At 28.8% G+C, this 12,840-nt stretch overlaps 1 long non-coding RNA gene across 1 annotated transcript; it reads right to left on the bottom strand.

Annotated features, from left to right (window-relative positions):
• Positions 1-2,368: 2,368 nt before the first annotated feature.
• Positions 2,369-2,869, bottom strand: LOC133318986 (uncharacterized). Its single transcript, XR_009752703.1, has 2 exons — positions 2,633-2,869; positions 2,369-2,560 (listed from the first exon to the last, which is right to left on the bottom strand). It is a non-coding gene; the product is annotated as an uncharacterized LOC133318986 (long non-coding RNA).
• Between the last annotated feature and the right edge of the window lie 9,971 nt (positions 2,870-12,840).

The raw sequence follows: 12,840 nt of genomic DNA, 5'->3' as shown, positions 1-12,840 counted from the left end.
TGGTGCGGATTTTGGGCCGGAGGCGTGATTGGTCCGTATTTTTTCGAAAACGATAATGGTGTGGCCGTCACCGTCAATGGTGAGCGATACCGGTCGATGATAACCAACTTCTTTTGGCCTGAAATCGAGAATATGGATCTGGACAACATGTGGTTTCAACAGGACGGCGCTACGTGCCACACAGCACACGCTACGATGGAAGTTCTGCACGAGCAATTTCTGGACATGGTCATCTCGCGCGGAGGCGACGTGAACTGGCCACCGAGATCGTGCGATTTGACCCCGCTGGACTTTTTCTTGTGGGGTTTTCTTAAGTCGCAGGTCTATGCCAACAAGCCGCAAACCACCGATGCCCTCAAAGTCAACATACGCCACGCCATCGATCAAATACAGCCCGATTTGTGCGCCAGAGTCATCGAAAATTGGACCTTTCGTGTGCGCGCCACCAACCGAAGCCGTGGCGGTCATTTGAATGATGTCATATTCCATACATAATGGGGTCGATAGACCTTCCAAATAAAAAAAAAATTTCGCAAATATCTTTCCTACATGTATTTTTTTTTTGCATTTCAAAGATCAAGCGTCCTTAATGGAAAACCCTATATAATTGAATAAGTTTAAACTGGCAAACTATATTTATACTTTCAAAGGCAAATGTATGGTTTCTGATTTTTATCATACAATATTAAAAAAAAGATTTTTTGAATCCGGTCTACTCGGTAAGAGTAAAGTGAAACTAAAACACAAGCTATCAATGGACGTTTCAAACGTTTCAACAGCAATTCACTGAAAAAACTTTTATTGTTTAATCTTGTTGTATAAATAAAAACAAATTTACCGCGATTTATTTCGCGGACAATTTGCTCCTATAAAAAATATGTTCAATGCCTGTGTCTTGAACTTGATATTTGCAACAAGTTTTTTATTATTAGACATAAGAAGAATTTTTCGTAATTCAAACGATTCTTTGTCAGAAAATTTTAAGTCGAATGCCCAACTTGACAAATAATTAAGTATAGTCTTTTTGTATCTATGTTAATTAATTTTAGTTTTTTTTATTTTATACTAACAATTTTCTAATTTATAAGTTCATTTTAATTAGCTATAAGAACAAACTTTACTATGTTATAATAAATAAGGGTATGTGAAATTTCTTTATTTCTCTTTTCATTATTATTGTTTAATAAAATTTTAATTAAATACTATTGCATGTATTTTCGACTCATTTGGATTTTTGTTCTTGGAAATAGTCGTGAAATTTTCTATTTCACGATTTTGAATTCAATACTTTATAGTGATGAACAATGCTCAAGAGCTTCTGAAAAATACTAACAAACGACATCCAGGAATATCATTAAAACGGATCTTTATTAAAAAGATAATTAAATGGACTGATTTAAATGCTTTTCATACTTTAAAGGTAAGCGCGGCTCAATATTATGTGTATACGTTTGTGCCACTATAGTACCAATGTCATAACGTTACAGAATGATACTGAAATTGAATAAGTTTTTATACGACAGCTAAAATTTTTATAGTTATCTTCTTGTTGCTTTGTTAGAGATGTATTACTATAGAACACTAACTACTCATGAGGCATTTGTGGCTAACATTTCTCTGCCTCATTATGTGTGTCTCCACCAAACAAATTATTATGGGCCCATGCCTGTGTATTGCCTATTAAGGGACGAAGGCGTTAATTGTTCTCATTTGTTTTATTATACATTATTTTGTCTGTTTTGCCTTGACTATTTTGTTTTATTTGTTATGGTATATGTATATTTATAGTTTAAACATAAATTTGAAATTAACCCTCAGGTAATAATTTTTTTGTCAGTAGCATTAATAAAAAATAAGTAACCCCAGTTTGTTGCCTTTTTACTGAAGATTAGAAATTTATTGTACTTAGTTTGTAAGAAGGAATATTCTTAAATAATAAAGAACCACATATAAATACGGCCCGTAACAGTTTTACATTCCCTCAAATATTTTCTTTTATAAACAGAACTACCCCCGTCTTCATGCATTTTTTAATTTATTTGACAAACATAAAAAAAACAGCGATTTTATAAGACATTCAAGAAAGGCAATTCAAAATGACGTCTTTCTAGTCTGCCAGGAGCGACAACTTATTAATCTAACTTTAAAATGTTAGAAAAAAAAATACTATTCAAAGTATTAATTTATTTGAACATAATAGTATGATTCCACATTTGAACTCGAATTAATTACTGACGTAAACAATTGTATGTCTTCGTCATTCGTATTACAATTACTTTACCAAGTATGATTTTCGTTATACCACCTTATAATAATTATTCATTCGTAAATGTTATTTACTTCAATTTAAATAAATGAAACACGATAAAACCTTTTAAGACTTATTTTATTTATCTGAATGGCTAAGACTCCAAAAAATATGGTCATAACAATAACATATCGGATTAAAGAAGTTTACATTTTTATTTCTACACAATTTACTCTTTGTACATTGCTACGTATTGTTTGGTACCTTAGCTTCTGCTGCACTATTTCAATTAAAACTTGACTTTTCTGTATTCTAAAATATATATTTTACTTACATTAAATGATTCAAATGTCCTCTATAGAAAATTGCAGCCATATCCTCTACCTTTCATCCTCCTTCAGTACATACCACCATTAAAGTAAATATAAGATTAAGCTATGAGACTTTCGTTCCAATTTTAAAAATTACAATATGCTCGACTAAAAATATAAGTTTTTTGGTTGCACTCTATTTGCAATCTGTATTGGTATGTTGTTTTGTTCTAACTCACAATTCAAAGTGTAATAACGATTGTGCATGGAGTTTGTTTGCCAAAAGTCTCATATTAATAGTGGCCAGGCTTTTTGCTCTTCCGATGCTATAAATACATGAAAGCTTTGCCAAAGTTCCGCCATATTTGTTTAAAAATAAAATACTACTACTACTCTATGTGTATGACAAAGTTGCTATTTCAATTTTCTTTAGTTTTGGGCTTTTATTTTATTCTTTTACTGCACGTTTTCATTTATGCCATGTTTACCAAATATTTTTTAAAATCAAATAAAATAACGTACAACGACTTTTTTATATATGCATTTTTTTGTGATGACAACACGATCAGCTACTAGTAATCAAATGTGTTTAATGTTTGTTTATATCCATAAATTAAGGTATTAATCTATTATTCTAAATTATAATTCGTTTCAATCTATTAGAACATAAATAGCACAAGTATTTTTTCTTATCATTTCTTTATAACCGTTTTTTCAATATCTCTTTTATTCTCTAAACGTTTATCGATTAAATGATCAAAAGTATGCCTTCAAGTGTGTCACTCGTCTTAAGAATTCTTATCATAAGTAAGCATTGATGCTCAAGAGAGGTGAAGTCTACAACTTTATTTGCATCAAACTAAATCCCCGTTTCAATAAACTATATCATATTTTGAAAGAGATACATCATATTGTTTAATAATTATTTATCGGTTTAGATAACAGATTTAAAAAAGTTATAATTTATTAATGATTTAATTCCTTGACTTACAAAAATTCGTATAGTAAAATTAAATTTATTTCCTATATATTTGTCTACGATCTTTAAGGCAATAATAATCCTAAAATTTTGTTGAACTAAAATGAAGCGTTATTTTACAATTTCTTATCAAAATAAAAATACTTTATTCTCTAAGTCCAAGACAAAGATAAGGACAAGTCTTGGGGGATTTCACAAATTGGCAGATAAAATCACGTCTATATTAATATACGGACGTTTTACAGAAAAATTGGCAACCAAGTCTATAAAACAAGGTTACTTTAATCAAAACACACTATAAAAGTCGAAAACAAAGTCATTGTATAATAAGCAAGAACTGAAACAGACGTCTCTTTCCACAAACCCTTTCTTTACCACTTAATTATTGACTGTGTGTACTCCTTATAAAATGATATTAGCAATAGTTTAAGAGTGGTCTATATGTCAGTTTATTACATTTTATTATAAGTTTGAACATTTTAATTACGCTTCTTTTCTCATGGAAAAATAAAAAAAATGTCACCGTTGCGTATTTTTACTACCTTATTGTTTTCAATTACAAATAAAACAGACATTACTTAGGAAGGTTATGAAAAAGGACTCTTCCTTTTTTTAAAGAAAAATAGTAGTTACCTACATATATACCCAAGATGTTTCTAGAATTTTTTACTTTTAACCTATCCAAAACTTTCGCTACATCAAGAATGTCCCACGGACTTTGTTATTAATTACCATCCATCCTTAAAAGATTCAAAATGTACTTAATGATCCTTTTAAGTTAAACATTATTCCTACTTATCTGTTTTAGTTCACCCGAGCACCGAATAGAATAAATAAGAAAACATCTTAAACCACCAAATAAATACAATAGAGTCATTATTAATATATTCATAAATTTATTATTAAAAAAGCTCGCTGAGTAGTTGTGAGAAGACGAGATTGCCGCAGTGTTTTTAACTTGAAAGCTTTACCGGTAGAACCACACGGGTTTGGCAAATTTATTATTCATTCATGTTGATCCAAGTGGATGGTGAAACCCAATATTGACCCAGTACTTTTACGTATTAAGAGCTTAAGGTTTCAAGAGTGACCTAATGTGCTCTTTTTTAATCAGTTAATTTTAATCACAGATTCCAGCACAGAATTTTCTCAGCTAAAGCGGTTAGGTGTTCTGACTACATATGAATACACTATTTCAAAGTATTTATAATGTTAACAATCGAGAGGGCTGAAGTTTTGTTTATTTTAACAAAAAGATTTTTTTACAATACTTTATTATGGATATACATCAACGGAAATTTCAAGTAACATATAGTTTGTTACAAAATTAATATTTAGCTTTTAAAATAAAAACAGGTACGAACCTGCATCAGCATACTTTTTTAATAAGATAATTTTGTATTTATAATAATAATAATACTTTTAATAAAAATTATATTATGCAATAAAAAAGAAATACACATCATCATAATTAAAGAGACAATGATCGCAAACGGCGACTTATTTCTTGGTAGAGTTCTGTGCAAGAAACAATTGTAAATGAGACATTTTTTATAATGTGTGCAGTAGATCGATAACCCAAAATACATGGTATATTTAAGTAATATAAGCATTATTGATATTACATATACATTTATATACCTTTGTATATATATATATATATATATTTATATACCTTTGTATATACCTTTGTATATATATTTATATACCTTTGTATATATATATATATATATATATATTTACAAACTATATTCAATATATTAATAGATAAAAACTGCTTTACTTTAGTGATGACGATTAGAGGGTAAATAAGTTTTAAACCTTCTCTTGAAGTTGTAAAAGGAAGAGATGTATTTTTTTTTGTTAAATACTACTTGATAAGGCGAGTGTTTTGTACATAACGACTTTCTTTATTATTATTCATAGTAGGTTTACAAAACTGGGTAACTAAAACAGTTTCTTACTACGGGACGTTCCCTGAATGTAATTCAACGTGTAAGTTTACACGGATGGCGACAAAAATGAAAAAGTAATCCAAAGTCGCGATGGCACAAATAAGTTTGGGACTACTATAAAATTTACTAATGAAATGAGTGGCTATGGAAACGAGGAGTGTAATACCCAAAAGTAAAGTCCACATAACAGTAGCTCTTGTTCTAAGTTTCTATTTCATCTAAGGACAACGTTATACTTTTCAAAAAATTCTGCGCTTAATAAAACAAGTTTATAGATGCTTTAAAAACGTCGCCTGAACTGTAATATATTTGTGGTATGTCGTAAGTTCTTATTCAATTGAACAATAGAAACTATCAATGTTCTTATAAAACAAAAAGATTAACTACCAGTGGTAGTTTTTATATATTGTGATTTTCTTACACTCGAGCCTAGGGAAAAATAATCTTCTTTTATGAGAACCAAAAACTGTCAAATTCTTTTATTTATATTGAATTTCTATGCAATAAATATAAACATTAATTGTTAAGTCTCATTCAAGAAAGATTCTTTTGTCAAAACCACATTACCAACAGCCCCAAAGAATTCTCCAAAAGCAAATAAAAAATCTATTTAATAGCTTATTTAAATATCAGAAAAATAATCTTATATATATTCGTGAAATAACTTGACGTATATCTATATTTCAAATACATTTTAATATAACAAGTCTGTTTTAAAATTTAGAGCTTAGTAAGCAATGAAATCTTCAATCTTGCAGGGTTGTGTGTATCATATAATTTATTTTCCTTAAAAATATATTTAAATATCAGCTTTTAACTCTTATAGGACTGCAAGGGGGACAAACTACCATACAAGATCTCTCACTTTCAATCTCATCTGCTCCATGTGTATCCTGCATAACAGACGAGGTGCTGATGGGATGCAATGCTGGAAGTTTTTCTGAAAAACGGAAGGACATCGCAAGTAGAATTCGCACGATGAAGATCAAATCGGCCTATTTAATATCCAGACGATCTGGCAATCGATGAAGCTAACACGTTAACGACTAAAACGGCGTCGTTTAAGTAAATGTAGAGTAGGAAGGCCTGGAGCACAACGAACTGACGATTTGACAAAGTTGGAGGGTAGCGGCTCGATGCGCTCTTTTCAACTATTGTCATTGATAAAGCAAAATTATAAAGATACACGATAAAATATATTTGTTTCTTCATGAGTTGGTTACGTAAAGTTCATCATGATAATTCTTATAAAAAACCAGCATGTTTTAAAATTCTATGTTCGTCTTACATTTAAGAACTCATTTGGACTTTGTTATTACGCTTATCATTAGGTTGGCAGTACTTGTTGAACATGCAACCTTGGATTTTCCATTCGATTAAATATAACAACAGAAAAAATAAGTAAAGAGCCCAAGAAAGATGTCCTATAAAGATAGAGCCATTTAAAAAAGACAGCTCATTTTCTTAACATTAACGTTATATGATATTAAGAACTTCCCTCCTTATTGCATTTTTTTCTTCCTCCCTTACAATGCAGCATTATAAATTGTTTCTTCATTTGATATTAAATACTGTAACCTAAACTTAACAAATCATTTATATATATACATATATAAGGAACAGAAATTGCATTTTATTTATTAGCAAAAACATTTACATTTACATTAAAAAAAAAATTGTTCCTTATATTTTTGGTTTAAAAAACAAACCACGTTATTTTATTCATCATAAATTTCAAAAAGACGTTATATAGAATTAGTGCTGGGAATAAGTGACTTACTACTGGCATTAAAAATCTTCACAATGTTTATTTTAAATAACAAAATATATAATCAAAATAAATAAGAACTGTTTTGGTATTTAATGATTAAGCTAATCTCTAATATATCCTACACACAATATTATTTCTAAAGTCAATTAAATATAATTTATAAATATACTATACTTTCATTAACTCACGGTAATATTTATCAGTTTCAGAATCAAATACGTTTCAATGTTTTAGGGATATTAACATACTTTCGTTCATGATTAAGTTGTTAAAAGTTTAAACAATCTCATTAAAAGTAAACTACTTTACTACTGCGGGCAAATTAACCACAAAAAAAATGTTTTCATCAATTTATTAAATGAATAGAACCTTATGGTTCTAAATCCTTTTTCAGTTGCTTAGAAAGGATCTGAAGGTCTATAGACACCCACGTCTATTTAATTCGGAATTTCATTGTTTGTTCCTCAAGAGCTATAGATCAAAATCTCAATGTTTAAAACCTGTATAGATCAAGAACTCAAGCTTTTTTCAAAATTACGTGACAATATTTAACAGTAACAAACTCTTTAACTGAATTTCAAAATATCTATTTTATAATTATTAGAATAAACCTTGGAACAATCATCATATCGTCATATGTTGTACCTGAGTTGAAAAAATGCGCCACGCATAGCTTGAGAAAGTCGTTCAGTCTTCAACACTAGTTAGCATTTTCAACCTGGACGCAGACGGTTTTTCAATGTACATATATGAATCTCCGCACATAATGGTGTCTAAGTAGTTATATGAATGATAAACAGGTAAGCTGCTGTCTTACTTCAGCGATGCGAACTAGTGGCGAGGATAGAGGAAGTATAAATGACTTGTCATCCAAATTACTTCACTATTTTACCCTTTACCATTATATAAAATTCTCTATTTGCCATTTTTTTTATCGAGTCAATAAACACATGAAATTAATATAAGAATTTTTCTCAATCATAAAATCATCTTAGACTACTTTTATATAAATAAAAAAACTCTATAAAGTAAGCGTTGTATCTTCATAAGATAATTTATATTATAACATGTTTTAAATCGAAATAATGAATAGAGAAACGCAATACACGTTATAGTATTATATTAATGACACACGGTACAAGTTACTTTAGTGCACATTGTTCGAGCTTCATTATATAATCGAGCTTTTTGTTTACTACACGGTTGTAGAACCTTTTCATTTTAGCTCAGGGAGATTATTTTTTTAATACATCACGTTCTAGTGTTTCCTTAGAGGTAAATACACGTACATATATATATATAACTAAGCATTATTGGTAGATGTATTTTTAGAAACAAAATATGGAAGACCAGAGAAAATATTTTTATACGGCTAATAATTCCTGAGAAGTTTGTGGTTTTTAAGCGTAGAGAGGCTGACTTTAGTCAAAGTACAAAGTACAAATAAAAACTTATAACGGTTATAACGAACCGAAACATAATCAAATGTAATTTTTTTTCCAAGGATACATGTATGACATATATATTTTTATACTCAGTTAACTGAAAGTTTTTTACATATACAAATTACTGAATTTTAAATGACAAGAATTTGATCATATTCACTCAATCAAATTGAGGAATTTTGGTGAATTTTTGTATCATTAAATTTCTGATCCAAACTATTCACTAGAGGGTTAATTAGGTATATTAATGTACTTTAAAATTAACTGTTATAAATAGGGAATTGCTTTAACTGAATTCACTAAGTTTAGCTTGACTTAGCATAACTAATTGGGTCGGTCCCTCCAGGCGGGAAAAGAAGAAGATTAAAATATTGAAAACGGTAACAAACGATAAATTGTTTTCAATATTTTTATATACATTTTAGATGGTTTTATTTTGTTTCAAAATGTTGAAATATCGAGAAGTCATTTTAAATTCGTGATTGTTCAAGTTTTTTAAATATATAATGCAAAAAGTTGAATGACATCTTTATTTTCATTATGCTTTAAAAAATAGCACTTACATAAATGGAATTAAAATATAAATATGGCTTGTTTGTAGTTCTACAGGTTATCTACAATAATTCGTGTATGAAACGAATGACGAACTTAAGACGATCTAACTTTAAAATATTAACCTATTAAAAAAAAACAATGACTATCGAATTTCACTTCGCTCTTTTATTCGTCTGCTGCGATCACGTTTACTACAAGTCGATACAAAGTGTAAATAATATAATCCCGATATATATACGTGCACTCGCGACAGTCGTAGATTTTTATTATATCAACCATTTTTATTTTTTACATAAACAAAAAAAAAACCGTTACATAGTCAGATTCTATTTCTTAAAGTCAGCTTCCACTTTGTTTACATAAAGTATTGTGCTTAAGATATTGAAATACCGAATTGTTTTATAATTAAAATTAGCTTAAAACTACAAGCGATGTTATAGGTAAAACTATAGTAAAAAAAAATCTTTTTTCACAAAACCTTTTTAAATTATGTAGGCTATAAGTTAAATATAACACTTTTTATAAGGAAGTAAATATGTAGTAAATCTGGTTCATTACCTTTCCTACAATAATTTTGAACGGCGCGATGCACAAAAAGATGTATGTCACAAGAATATATGTACGTTGCAGTTGTTAAAAGGTTCCACGGTGGGACCTGTGTCACTGATCCATTCAAATTTAAATTATAGTTTCTAAGAACATAATTCTGTATTTATTTTGAAAGGCACTAAACTACAATTAATAAACATTTATCATATTATAAATTCAGTTTTTGAAGTTAACTTAATAAACACTTATTCGTATTCGTAATTTTTATTAAAAATTAATTATAAAAGAAATGTTCTCTATTCTCTAAATTAAAAATTCTTTTCTTAATACAGATAATATCTAGAAAGCAGTGAACAAAGATTAATTAATAATAGTAAGGTATTCCATTGTAAATGTAACGTAACTAAATAATATTATAATAATATAAACGTACGTCTTGTATCGGTTAATGACTAATTACAACATTGAAAGCGCCTCTAAATCATTCAATGACGATTGATGACGTCGCTTGTTACTTGTGTTTGGTTAAGACGACGACGCGGCGTGAGGCTTTGCGGTTTAAATACTATATTATCATGCATTTATTATAAAAGTTTACATAATATGGTAGAAAAATATAAAGGACTTTCATTTTTCCTAAACTTTAATAAAGATTTACTGATATACCATCCTAAATAGTTTCATTTTTTGTATAGTATTTCGTATACGGTAATCTTGGTGTTGGTAAGTAACCTAACATTTCCTCCAATATATTTAATAACCATGAATAAATTTAAACTAATGATAAAGTTATTATTAGTTATTACTTCGTATTTTTTTTTTTTAGGTTTGTTAATCATTCCCTCTCCCGCAACAGTTTTTCGATTCACGGAGGGCCACTGAACTGAATAGTTTTCGTAAATTAATTCCTTAGCTAAAAATAAAGCTGTTGTATTTAAAACGATTATAGCCTCATTAGATTTTCATAAACAAGTATTAAGAAAAATCAATATCAGGGGGATATTGCAAATGTTCTAGAGTTATAAAAGCTAAAGCTATTTCACAATTCTAAAGCGAATCGGGCTTCGAACATAAAATCTGTATGAAACAATGGTGTGAATCACTGGCCGAATAATTTGCTAGTATTTTGACATAATTATTTAATATTTTTTAATAATTATGTAATTATGCTACTTTAGTAATTCATAACATTTTGAAATCTTTCTCAGTTCAGTTAATGTTTACTAAAATGAACATATGATCTTTGTTATATGTTTACTTACTTTTAGGTCCATGACATATGTATGTTAAAAAGACTAAGTAAAAAATTACAAAGCTGCTGGTTAAGCGTAGTACAAAATTATTAGAGTAATTTTAGTATATAATTTTTTGACGGACGTAATTTATGTTTTGAGTTTCTTATTATTTTCGTGTCACGTATGTTGGAAAATCAAACAATACACTAATTTAAAACTCACAGTACAGTATTATATTAATGACGCAAGGCACAAGTAACTTTAGTGCACATTGTTGCAGTCTCATTATTCATCTGTTTCATTATATAATGCAGCCTTGCAATTTATTTTATTATCACTTATAACGGTCGTGAAAACGGAGTGGAATTTTAGGCAAGCTTTCATGTTGAAATATAGTATACATATGTATGTCAAAATTATTATAACTACCGACTTACTTGCTGTGAATAGAAATCATTTTTTTTTCTATTTGGATAATTGCAGTAGTGTGATGAAATATTTTTCTTTAAACTCATCCTTACTCTGATATATACGATGTTTTTACTATTACACTTTATTAGCACTTTCCTTAAAGGATAATCGAATTGAGTCAGGATGCTTTTTCAATTATTTAAAATTTCCTCTTCATGTTTTGAGATTATCCACAGTGAGTAGGGTGTTTTAATAGTAATAGTTTTTTTTTTATTTGTAAATTTTCAGTTTTAGTTATAGGAAAGATATAATTTGATGCATGTACTTTTTATAAAAAGTTCTAACCGTGGATGCAATATTCGTCCTTGCGTTAAAAGCTGACTTTCATCGATGGTAACAGTTCTATTGGCCAAAAGTAAAAAAAAAATCCACTTAAATTTTTATATCATTATATTGAGGTTACTTTTGAGACAGTTAGTGTCGTTATAAAGTGATTTATGTTGTACGTTAGTACCTGGTTGTATTGTCCATGAAACAAAACTGTTCTTAAAATTACGTTTTATACGATACTCACAACGAAAAAACATTTTTTTCTATCTGTCTCTTTGATGCATCTAACTTTTGAAACGGCTTGACTGATTTTTAGAAGAATTTCGCCCGAAAATAGGTAATTTCATAAGGAGTAACTTAAGATGCTTTAATCGACTTCAAAATAGAGGAAGTTCTTATTTTGACGAAATTTTTGTTATGCTATTACTCCTAAGTCATTGCAATAAGAGCATTTAGTTTTTAAAGATTATAAATAATTTATATGACATATATTATAAAGTTACAACAGAATAACTACAAATTTATTGATGAAGAGTTTTTTGATTGTCAGTATTACGCAAAACAGGAGGTCCAAATTGTTATATGGTATGTTAGGGGACAAATAGGACGTCATAACTTGAAAGCTTTAACGGTATAACCACACGTGATTGACATATTTATTATTTATTCCTCTTGATTCAAACGAATGATGATAACCACTATCGATCCCATTTTTTATATTATCGAATTTGAAAGAATTGAAGACGACCTATGATATGTTCTAAGAACATAGAATTATAGATACCAGCACAGTTTTTCTCAACCAATCCGTATTATTGAAGCACAATTCAAAAATTAACATCAACGAAGCATTCATAACGTTACCCATTTAATGGACTTGTGTTTTATGTAATTGTTTACGATGATTATTTATTTACAAAATTTCCGATTGGTAAATGTTTTACTGCGAATTTTCTTCCTTGATTCAAAGTATTTTGTATATTTACTATGCAATATATATATATACATATAACGTAAACAACTTTTGGTGAATAAAGGCGCTAATGGTTTA

This window comes from Danaus plexippus, chromosome 10 (genome assembly GCF_018135715.1).
Source record: "Danaus plexippus chromosome 10, MEX_DaPlex, whole genome shotgun sequence".
Classification (NCBI taxonomy): domain Eukaryota; kingdom Metazoa; phylum Arthropoda; class Insecta; order Lepidoptera; family Nymphalidae; genus Danaus; species Danaus plexippus.
The sequence above is the reverse complement of the archived record's forward strand: the minus strand, read 5'-3'. Positions and strand labels throughout refer to the sequence as shown.